Consider the following 12,406-nt stretch of genomic DNA (forward strand, 5'->3'; position numbering starts at 1 on the left):
GTAGGCTTGATACCTTTATGATTAGATTAGAGATAAAAGGTCCCCAATTGTTCTTATCTGACAAAATCTGGTCTTTGTCGAAAAAAAATCTAGTCTTATTTGACTCTGTCAAATAAATAAATAAAATCTTAAAAAAATGCAATATTTCATTCACCCCTCAAAATAACCCCATGAGATAAATACTATGGTTACTCTCATACTTGAGGGGACAAAAGAGAGGCTTAGGGAGGACAGATAACTTTTGCCAGGTCCTGGGGCTGGTTGACCCCCCTGTGGTCCTTTCCTCTGCCCCCGTCATCCCTTCTCCTTGACTTGCTTCTCTCGGTCCCAGCTCTGAAGATCCACGTCATCACTCGAGCATGAGAAGTTTCTGTTTCTTACCAGTTGACTCACTGTTAATAACACCAACCCAAGGGATTCCAACATGAAATTCATCTAGTCACAGAGTGACTCCCCGCGCTGCCCGCCCCCCAACAATGTCTTCTGGGAAATACAGCTGCTTAGACATTTTGGGTCAACTCCTGTCCCTCTTCACCCAAGGGGCTGTCCCTTAAAGTTTTCCTCGTCCTCAAATATTCTTCCGTCTCTCCCTCTTCAGTCCCAACAGATGATTTCCCCTCCTGCTTTTCTAGAAGGGTAAGCCCCCCTGATGTCTCTGCATTGCTGTTCCACGTGAGTTCCTTCATGGATAAGTGAGGAACTACTTCAGGATTATTAACACTCAGTAATGCGTAGGGCACGAGGAAAAAAAAAAAAACTGTGGTAGGAGGATGAAGTAGTATGGCTTTTTTTTTTTTTAGTATCAAAACCGAAAATGCACACACCCTTTGACCCAGTGATTTGCCTTCACTTCTACATATTTAAGAAAAAACACAAGAGCACAAAGATGTGTGTAGAGATGTTTACTGTGGTTTTGAAGTGGTAACAATCTTGAGGTAGGTGTGAATGTTTCTCTTTTGGCCCAATGACCAAATAAATGATGCTGTAGGAAAGTGGGACTTTCTGTGGCTGTCACAAAGTAGGAGGAAGAACCCACACCCACTGGCATGGAGAGAGATCCACAGTACACAGTGAAATGAAGAAAATCGAGCCGGAGAAGGGTAGTCACGGGGGGAGCCCACTTGCTTACAAAGGCACAGACAAATTCAGAAAGGTAAAGTGATACCCTCTTTATGCTCAGATCTGGGCAGGGTGATAGAATGATGTGGAGGGGGTGGTTGACCTCTGCTTGATACACGCCTGTAATTTGGATTTTGTGATTATGTGGGCCTTTAATAATTCAATGATCTAAAGAGACAATAAAAATCACAGCCCGCACAAACACAGCCTTTGCCACATTTGCCATTGTCTTAGTGCTCACCACAACCAAGGCACCTTCCTTCAAAGGGCCAGGCCTCATTCCTATTTCCTTTCTCAGCAATTTCCGGTCGGAAATTTCAGGTCACCAAGGGCCCTAGATAGAGACCATCCAAAGGAACATGCTCTTTCCTTTTTATTCTTCGCTCCAAGTGCTACTGCTAATGTTTAGATGTTTTTACTTTGGTTGGAGCCCTCTGCTTGTGAGCTTTCCAGATGGCCACCGCCAAGCAGTCCCAGGGTCTCCCACGATGGAGGTGGGGTGGGTGGGGCCAACGGGAGGACTCTACTTGCCCTGGATCGATTGTTGCATAACCTTGTTCATGACCTCTCTGAGGAGAAATGTCAAATTCCTGTCTGATTTGAATGAGGTTCACTGGGCAGGTCCCATTTAGATATTTTATAGCAAAATTAAACAGGAAGCTGGCATATATCTTTGGATACAAAGATATACCCTACTTTATTATATTATAATATTCTATAATATAGAATATTATAAGCATTAGTGTCTTTTTTTTTTTTTTTTTTTAACTGCCTGACGGGTAATATCTTTTATGGGAAAGGTGTATTTCAGTTTTGGTGTGACTTACTTTGAGAACAATGATTATCAATCATGGTTTATTATTGTCAGCATTTTGCCAGAAACAGAAGACAAACTTACTAGATGTATGGCAAGTATCACAGGGGCCACACAGATAACCTAAGCTCTCCTCCTATCTTCTAGAACACCCCTGTACTTCTTCTCCTGGCCTCGCTGATTCTCGGAGGAACTCTTGTCCAAGGCTAACTAGGATTCCGTTCTTGTGGCCCTGGCCAACCCCTTCTACTTCCCCCAGGAGACCCAGCTCCATCAGTGATCCCTTCAGATTTTTTTGGTGAGCTCCTATACCTTCATTCTCTTCCTCTCTGTTTGACCCTTCCTCTGTTGAAAATCAGGCTCACATCTCCTCCCTGTTAAAAACAAACCAAAACAATGACCAACAACCGCAAACCCACCCCTTCCTTTGTTCAAACTTTTCCTATCCTTGGCTGCCCTAACTTGTTCCTTCTGCTTATTGCTGAGCCCCTGGAGCGGGGCCTCCCTGCTGACTGTGCACACCTCACCTGTCAGTCACCCCTCCCTCCTGACACAGATTTCTCCCCAAGTCCTCAAATGATCCCCTCCTTCCTGAAATGGATGCCTCATCTGGCAGCTTTGAGTACTTTGCCGTGAAACCACCTCCTCCTCACTGAACCCTTCCCTTGGCTTACTCTGCTCCCTATTTTCTGTTCCTCCTCGTTCGCCTGGTTGGCTCCTCCTCTGCTCACCTCTGACTAGTGGTGTCCCTTGGACGTCTGTCCTCAGCAGCTCCATCTGCCCACCGTATCCTCCTTGTCTGGGTCATTCCACTTCCTCTCCGGGTTTCATCCATCATATCAGAGGATGACCATCAAACCTTCACTGGCAGACCCTGCTTGTCACTTGCATCCTCCACTCATGGTTCCAGGAGCCGACAGCCTTCAAAGTGTCAGGTGAACGACATGATACACCTGCTTACATTTTTACCTCGTGCCATGGAGATAACTTTCTAGTATCCCTAATATCTTTTCTACCCATCACGCGCCATATTTTGTAAACTCTACCTGCATGCTATATATACACCATAGAAACAAAACCTTTTTTTTAAAGCCCCCTCAATGAAAAAGAAATCAAAATCTTGAGAGAATGAGGAGGTATAGACACTACTTCTTTGAAAGAACCTTTGTTTAGATCCAAAGGAAAAGGCTAGGGAACTTTGTTAAATCTGGACTCCTATTTTATCTCATCATCAGAAGGGTAAGTCAGTCTTTACTCAAAGGGCAAAGGGTGTTCTTGTAACGTTATCATTAAAAAAAATCTAAGGGGCGCCTGGGTGGCTCAGTTGTTGAGCGTCTGCCTTCGGCTCGGGTCATGATCCCAGGGTCCTGGGATCGAGCCCCGCATCGGGCTCCCTGCTCAGCGGGAAGCCTGTTTCTCCCTCCCCCACTCCCCCTGCTTGTGTTCCCTCTCTCGCTGTGTCTCTCTCTGTCAAATAAATAAATAAAATCTTTTAAAAAAAATCTAAGAATTGTTGATTTGAGCCTTGAGGTTGAATATGGTTTTTTTTTTTGGGATTTTTACTATAGACATCGATGTTTGTTCACTTCAAGTTGTAAACTGTGGTTTTCAGACAAGGTTGATTGACTTCATCATCACTGAGATGAACCCACTGACGATGAACAATGAGCCTCCGGGAAGCTCTCTGAGAAATAGGGACACAGGTAGAAATATTGTTCCTCGTGAAGATTATTTCCAGGGACAAATAAACAGGGCTCTAACTGAAAGACAAAATGAAAGACAAAATGCAGGACCTTGCTTCTTTGGACAGTGCAAGTTGACAATTCAATGTGCAGGGCAGAAATGAGAACTGATCTCTTCCTGTATGCTATTTTTCTAAATTTTTATTTAAGTTCCAGTTAGTTAACTTACAGTGTAATATTAGTTTCAGGTGTCTTCCTGTATTTTAGAAGAATATGCTGAAAGAATTTTTCATTTTGTAATTAACCTGCAAGTCAGGTCTAAATTTTTTTTACTCTGCTCACACCTATCAGAAGGACGTGTGACCCAGGCCCCCGGTTTATGCGGATACTTTTATCTTTCACTGACAAGACACCACAGGGCTAGGTTCTCATTTGCAAATGGAAAAAGGTAATGAATGGATGAATGTGGATTTTTCACAGAACGTTATGTGGAATACTTATTAAATAGCGTGCAGGATTGAAATAAAATTCCTTTTTGATAAATAAGAATTTGGGAAAGAATAAAATCTTGCTATTTGCAATGATGTGGGTCGGGCTAGAGAGTGTAATGCTAAGGGAAGAAGGACAAATACCATATGATTTCACTCATGTGGAATTTAAGAAACAAACAGATGAGTGTGGCTGAGGTGGTGGTGAAGAGAGGCAAACCATGACACAGGCTCTTTACCATAGAGAACAAACTGAGGGTTGCTGGAAAGGGAGGTGGGTGGGGGATGGGCTAAGTGGGTGATGGGCGTTAAAGAGGGCACTTGTGATGAGCCCTGGGTGTTGTACGAAAGTAATGAATCACTTAATTCTGCACCTGAAACTAATATTACACTGTATGTTACCCAAGTGGAATTGAAATAAAACCTTGAAAAAAGAAAAAAAGGAAACTTGAACTTAATTGCATATTAATCAGAGAATATGGTGCTAAGAGTCTCTAAGGATCACGGCATGATGAACAAACACTGTTATTTTAGAGGGAGAAAATAAAGATTTAATGTAGATTTAAAAATTTGCACCTACAAATAATAACATTTGAGATATTATACCAAGAGAATGAAAGAAGAGTGTGTGTCCATAAGTGTGTGTATGCATGTGTGTCCCTATATATGTGTGTATGTGTTGTGTATGGATGTGTGTGTGTGTGTGTGTGTGTATGGGTATGTCTATGCATGTGCAAGAGTGTATTGGTGTGTGTGTGTGTGTTGTGTGTGTGTGTGTGTGTTAGTGGAGAAGAGCAGAAGGGAAAAGGAAAGGACTTTGGAACCCTAAAATAAATCAGATGGTGGATGAGCATTTATCACAAGCTTATCTTAATACATGCTTTTTGTAGGTGATGAACATAGCATCAGCGAACATGAATAATCTACTTTTCTGGTAATAGGGTTGTGGAGTTCTCTTTGGCTGGCAAACATTTTCTTTGCCTCAAATTAATCTTTTATTATTTTAAATTTTGGCAACACCCTCAGGCCAGGCTCCAGTTCTGTAAAAAACCACTGTGCGACATTCAAAGCAAGTGGAACGCAAGGTTGGAAATGGACCACAACAGCCAGACGCAGCTCCCAGGGGCGGGGGAGCGGGCTGTGGGGTGCAGGGAAGCCCGAGTTTTCATGGGTTCTCATAAATGCTGGCACAACGAGGAGACTCAGCTCAAGGGGTTCACATACTAACTCCGAAGTAGGGGAGCTAGTTAACCACATGCAAACCAGTTTCATCTTTTCCCACCTTCATGTTAAAAATCACCTTTTATTCTGCTGCTGGAACAGATTTTCAACTTAAATCTCTCCACTGATTTCTGATCCAGTCCATTGTCAACTGTTTCTCTGTTCATCTCTCCTTTGGATGGATTTCTTCCGGGTCTTTCACTGGGGATTATTTTTGGAGAGAAAAGTAACTCTCTTTAGCACCGGGTCCAAGCACACTGGCCTTGCAGGAGGGTGCTGAGGCTGGAGAGGCCGACACCCCTTCTGGGAAACCAGAGAGGGCCCAAGGGGAGCATTTATTCCAAACCACTTAATCTGAGTACAGATACCGCTTGTGGGTATTACAGTTATTTTGAAAGAATGCAAAAAAGCAAAAAGGAAAAAAATACACCCTTCAGAGATCAAACTTTCAGAGGGCAAAAGTTCAAGGGAGGGTTTATTTTTAATGTTAAAAGGGAAGACGGATCATGAGTGAATTTGAGAGCACTGATAAAAATGTGAAAGCTCAGAAAGCCCAGAAGTGCCTTTTGGTTTGCTATGTGTTTGTTTCTTCCGAGCCAGAAGCTAGTTTAATATATCTGCCCGATTCCTAAAAGGTTTTTCTAACTGGCTGCTAGTCTCAGATAAAAACCATATACTACAACTTCAGGAGCGCGCACGCGCGCGCGCGCGCGCGTGTGTGTGTGTGATGCCTGTTTCTTCGTAGACACAAGGAACAGAATTACAGATGGTAAGACCCTGGGTAGACCATAACCTAACACGATTGGTACTTTATGACAATCTAAAGCAAATAACTGATTTGAGGCCCACCACTTTCTTAGGCTTCCCCGATTATCCCTCTCGGCGTTAACTAACAGGAAGGATTTATTCACCCCTTACCTAAGAAAGACATCTCCTTACAGAAGCAGAAAGCTGCAAGGAACATTCGTGTCATTTATTATGAACCTGATCATCGTTGTTTTATAAAGCTCATTTTTTATGAGAATATAAAAATGATATATGGCTAGCTATGGACTCTTGGAAGCCAAGTTCATTTATCTGTTCACTATATGTATATTAAGACCCAATATATATGTCAGGCACACCTTAGGCTTTGGGGTCACAATAGTAAGGAAAACAAACACGGTCTCTGCTCCTGGGAGGTAAAGTGGGTCTTAACGCCGTGTGAATTGGTTCTAAGGTTTTGCTCTTCCATTGGAGAAACTTGCAGCTTAATCACAGGCTCTGCCGCCTCCATTTGGAACCGCTAGGGACGTGAGCAACAGCCTGGGAGGTGGTCTCAGCCTGTGCTGAGGGGGAACAAAGCATGGCTATGCACAAGGTGAGGCGCTAGGATGCTTGACTTCTTTTTGGGTGACTCTGCTCCCCAGGGAAGGTACCAGGAGTGACCCAGGACAAAATGAAAAGGCAGACCTGTGAGACCATGCCGGCCACTGGGGAGAGAGGGTTTCTACAACACACCCTCCTCCACAGTTATTTTAACAACAACAACAACAATGCTTGGTCCCCACATTGTTTCTTCTGCAAACCGTGGTGGGGAAACCATGATTTTGTGAGGGTGGGCTCTGATCCTCGTTTCTACCCTCTGTTAGGTGAGAAAGAAAGAGCCTAGACTGGGTGCAGGTAAGAAAAAAAATTTAGTGGCTATCATGGCTGGAAGCATCTGAAAGTATGGGTCAGTCAACTAGCTCTTGAATATGAATGTCTCTGAGCTGTATTAGTAATGACACACGTCTAAGTGAACATAACGGGTACGAGCTTGCAGCCCTCCTTTGGGTACACATTTGGAACTCTCCCATATCTTGAAGAGGAGGAGAAAGCATGCATGTGAATAAAAATGATAACAATAATTTATTAGATTAGCTTGCCACTGTTCTCTTAGAAAGTAGCGCTTCCTCTTTCCAGAATATGTGAAGGTTATATTTGGAATATGTGAAGGTTATATTTGGAGCCACCCTTGTTTTGAAACTTTGCTTTAAATTAAACTTAGCCTGGGCTGGGTTGGGTTCTGATGAGAATAGTCTTATCACAGGAGCCAAGAATAGTTCAATAAAAACACACCCAGTGATTATATGAAAATTTGTGAGTCCATAATGATACCCAGGAAAAAGCCAGAAGAAACTCATTTGAGGCAGCGACTACCGACTCCTTATTTGGAAACTATGTGATTAAAGGGGAAATACATTTAATGTCTTTCCAGTAGGAACTATATGTCAGGGTAACCAAATAGCTCCCGTTGATAAGATACAACTATTTTACAGAAGGATGCCAGCTAGATGTAGAAGGATAGGCTTAGAAAATCATAATCTTGCCATTCCCATGAGAATGTAGACCCAAGAAGGGACTATCAGCTTGTGTGAAGGACATGAGGTGGGTAGTTGACGGGACCTGGGCATTTACATGGATCCAAAGTAACCCCACAACGATGCGGTTCTGGTCATCAGGAGAAAAAGATAATTGTACGACAGATGGCTCAGACTGCCATCACCCTAACGAATGGTTGATCTAGCATCAGAAATGGTGGGACCACCAGATAGTACCCGTTCTCCTGGTATCATGCATTCTGGGGTCACAGAATCCCCTGGGATGCAGTCCAGCCGAAGATATTTACTTGGGGTCTAGTAATTCTATAAATGTTAACTTCTGGGAAATACAGAAGAGAGAAGCGGCAGCTAAATGACACCACAGGTCAAGCAAGCGGGGGTGGGGGGTTCTCTAGGCCGGCCCACTGGCTGTAGTAAGAGTCCATGAAGAAAGAGACTAGTGTCTAGATTAAAGGACACTGAGAACATACAGCAGCCAGGTGGAATGCGTGGTTTGGGACTGGTTCCTGGTATGAACAAAAAGGCTATGAAAGGCATTTAGGGGGACATTTGGGGAATTTGAATATATAGCGGCTATTAGAGTATGATTATTAATATTAGGTGTGATGTGTCATTTTTTTTTGTTACATAGGCCAGCATTACTAATTGATTAGAAATGCATTTTGAAATATTTAGGAGGTCATGTCATGATGTCTCTAATTCTTTTTTTTTTTAAGATTATTTATTTATTTATTTGACAGGGAGACAGCGAGAGCAGGAACACAAGCAGGGGGAGTGGGAGAGGGAGAAGCAGGCTGCCCGCCGAGCAGGGAGCCCGACACGGGGCTCGACCCCAGGACCCTGGGATCACGACCTGAGCCGAAGGCAGACGCTTAACGACTGAGCCACCCAGGCACCCCATCTCTAATTTATTCTTTACACACACACTGTTTGTCCTACGCATATACAGACTTAGAACCAACCCCACTCCTCAGAGACTGGCAAGTAATGTGTAATTATAAGTTGCTATTAAATAACGAGTAAAAAAATGTTACAACATTTTCTGAAGATGGAAGTCTTTAAAGTGAGTAACACGAAAAAGACTGACATGAATATTTATTTATTCAACATAATGAGGAAGGCATAATCATGAGAAGATAAGTAAAAGAAAAAAAAAATTCAAGACCTGACAACGAATTTAAGTTTTGGTGTTGCCACCAGAACCTAATTTCCACAGGGGGGCAATTAAGGATTTTTTTTAACTTGTATTCACTTAGTGCTACTCAAAATCTTCCTCTGCTTGTGAAAATTGATCAGTGGTAAGGGGATGGTTAGGTAAATTACAGCATGCCCATGTCGGAAATACTGTGAAGTCGTTAACAATTACAATCTGGATTTAATCTAACGCTTGGAATTCTATTTAATAACATGAACACATGCTTAGAATACAATGGGAAGTAGAGGAGTTACCACTCTCTTAATGTCACCCTGGTCCGATCATGACTGTCGCGGGAAAATAGGGGAAAAACCCCAGTACAAACCTTAGAGCGCTCACCAGGCACGGATTACACTGTTGTCTGTTTCAAGCAAGAGTGAGGTGTCTCACCACATTGGGCAGAAGTGTTACATTTGCTGTCATGAGAAAAAGAACCCCTCATTTTACTCATCTCCAAAACTGAAAGTTGAAAAGTTGAAGCCCTTTTGCCCTTCAGAACAACTAAACTCAAGAGAGCCTCCTCGTCGGGAGGCCCAGGACCAGGTGGCCGACTGGGAAAGACGAATCTGCCCGGACAAACCTGGGAGAGGGAGGCACATAACACGTGGCAGAGCTGTTTAAACATATGGTCAACCATTGCGCTGTCCCCGAACATTCTCTTACTCTCCAGGAGGGTGGCCGAGCTTGTGGTGCTGCCAGGAAGGAGATCGGGATCAACCACGAGAAATGGACTCCATTCTCATGGGCCGCCTGCCCGCTGTTGGGAGAAGAAACAGTGTCACGTTCATCTACAATGTTGAGGAGACCTGCCTCGTTCGTTCGTGGGATGGGGAAATAAAAGTCTAACGCTGTGAAACAACTCCTACCAATCCTGATTATTGAAGTAGGATTCTCAGCAACAATTCGCAAGGTTGAGGTAGAGCTCTGTGCATTGGTGAGGAGAGAACTCTAGGCTTCCCTGTGCACCGATTGGGTGAAGCCGGAGCCGGGGGGGACAGATCTCACAGAATCTCACTTACACACCCACACGCATGTACAAAGAAAAGCCTCTGGATGAACGCACACCAAAATTGTAATAATAAATATGTATGAGGAACTAGGAAAGGAATGGATGAAAAGGGAACTTCACCTTCCCTTATTCTCTATATTTTGGAATAAAATATTTTTTTTTTCTTTCTACAGCCACCGATATTTACTTATTTCTTGTGTGCTTTTTAAAAAGAAGCCAAGATGAACTCACATGTCCCTGGTAGAAATGTAAAAATGGTACAGTCACTTGAAAACGGTTTGGCAGTTCCTCAAAAATGAAACATAAGGTTACCATGTGACCCAGCCATGCTACTCTGAGGTGTTCACCCGAGAGGAAAAGAAATCTATGTCGGCAGAAACACATGCACGTGTATAGAAGCCTATTTGTAACAGAAAATGGAAGCCACCAAAATGTTCCCCAACTGCTGAATGGATTAGCAGACGGGGATGACATGTAACTGAAGGCTGTTCAACAATTGACACACACAGCAACTTGGATGGATCTCAAAATCATGACCCTCAGTCAAAGAAGCTAGATGAAAGAGTCCATGCCATGGATTTCAACTGATAGAAAATTCTAGAAATGCAAATCGGACCCTGGTGACAGAAAGCAGATGGGTGGTTGAATGGGGAGGGGGCAGTGGTGCGGGGTGACAGGAAGGAATTAATTCCAAAAGAGCACAATGGAAGTGCTGGATATGCTTGCACCCTGCACTGGGCTGATGGTCTCACTGGTGTAGCTACACCAACATTCATCCAACTCTACAATTTAAATAGGTGTGGTTGATTATGTGCCAATTATACCAATGAATCTGTAAAAAAAAAAAAGTCATGCCTGTTTAATGTAAGAAATTTGGAAATAACCTAAGAATGAAGAAGAAAAAGAAATAGTACTCTTACTCCCTTGAGAAGACAACAGCTGACAGGCGGGGCTTTTCCATACCCACCGGACTGTAAGCCCCACAAGGACAAGTCCATGTGATTCACTGGCTGGATTCCCAGCACTATGCTGGAAGAGCGAGTGTTCGACAACTATTTTGAATAAATAAGTGAACGGGTAAAAAACTTACCCTATTGCATATGATCTCCTTAGAACTTTTTCACGTCACTGAAAATTCTTTGAAAATATCTTTGTGGCTCCATGCCCTCCCACTGTCTGGATATATATTAATTTTGCACTTAGGTAGTTTACCATGTTTTAATATAACCAGTTGTGCGCTGTGATATTCAACTCTGTGTGCACCTGCTTGGGTATATCATGGAAGGCTCGTCTCTAGCGCAGCCAATTCCTAAACCATGAATGGACCCAATGAAGTGGGCTAAAGGCTCAATTTTACATGGCACAGATAAAAGTTAAGACAGTTACAGTTCCCATCTTTTAAATTCATTTGCTGATGAACTTGTTCCTTCAGTTTCCTCTTCTGCAAAATGGGAGTATAATGGTCTCTACCTCTCGAGCGTTAAAGGCGTGCGTGCCAAGCCAGTGTGTAGGACAGGGCTGGCACTTAAGGGTCATTCTTGTGCCAGATTGTCCATGGTACCCTCTCGGTTCCCTCAATTCAAATTCTTTTTCTTGGGATCTGCCAGTCTAAAAGCATTTGTCAGCCTGGCTTGAAGAATCTTTTGGGTAGGTTGGAATTAAATAATCCAGCCCTGCGGTTCACCTTGTTTCCATTTAGCCCCACCTTAGAATACTCATTTTAGCCAAAGATAAACATTGACCCCAGTGGGATTCCAAGTTCTAGATCTAGATAGCTCTGGTGATCAGAAGGATTCGGTGAAGTGATTTTCTTTCAAGTGGAATTCCCCAGCTTTCTGCTGAATTTCATGGCTAGATGATTCTTGGTTGAAACCAGCAGCTTCATAGAGTCGTGGTAGCAAACGGTAAATCATTCTGGGTTTCTCAAGTTCTGTAAACCTTAGAAAATCAGGTGACTCCTGACAGACCCGTTTGATTTAACGGTTTTGGAGTGGATTTTTAGTCAACTGCTGGTTCCAGATCCTCAGCTATGAGCAGAAATCTTGAGTGAGCTAAACACGCACACACAAACAAGGTTCTTGTTCCTTTATGCAGAGAAGAGGAATATATAAGTATATATTGACTCAGAATATCTGCAAATATATTTTCATTTAAACAATCACCTCCCATTTTATAGCTAAGGACACTGAAGCTTAATGAAATGGGGTGACTTGTTCAAACTGCCCTTAGTAAGTGTCCAGAGGGAGGAGATCCAGCTCTCTCTGAATCCAAAGTAAGTATATAACTTGCATCATATAAAGTAACAACAGTCAACATTTTCCTTGCACCCCACAGTTTGCAAAACCCTTTAGGGACATCGTCTATTTGGGCCCTGATAGTTGTGCTCTGCCAGGGGGCTGCTATGATACAGAGCTTCTCTCTACATCGCCCGAAATTAGAAATAAGACTGTTCTCTGACTTCGTGCTACTCAAAGTGTGGTTCTGGCCCTGCAGCACAGACATCACCCGGAAGCTT

At 43.1% G+C, this 12,406-nt stretch overlaps 1 long non-coding RNA gene across 1 annotated transcript in view; it reads right to left on the bottom strand.

Annotated features, from left to right (window-relative positions):
• LOC141374239 (uncharacterized) overlaps window positions 1-12,406 on the bottom strand; it is a 29,798-nt gene that overhangs the window by 3,003 nt on the left and 14,389 nt on the right. The window contains exon 2 of the long non-coding RNA XR_012380985.1: window positions 9,463-9,639. This is a non-coding gene — a long non-coding RNA (uncharacterized lncRNA). The remainder of the gene's footprint in view (window positions 1-9,462; window positions 9,640-12,406) is intronic.

The sequence above is a fragment of the Callorhinus ursinus genome, unplaced genomic scaffold (genome assembly GCF_003265705.2).
Source record: "Callorhinus ursinus isolate GAN/ISIS: 27379988/994484 unplaced genomic scaffold, GSC_fseal_2.0 scaffold15, whole genome shotgun sequence".
NCBI lineage: Eukaryota > Metazoa > Chordata > Mammalia > Carnivora > Otariidae > Callorhinus > Callorhinus ursinus.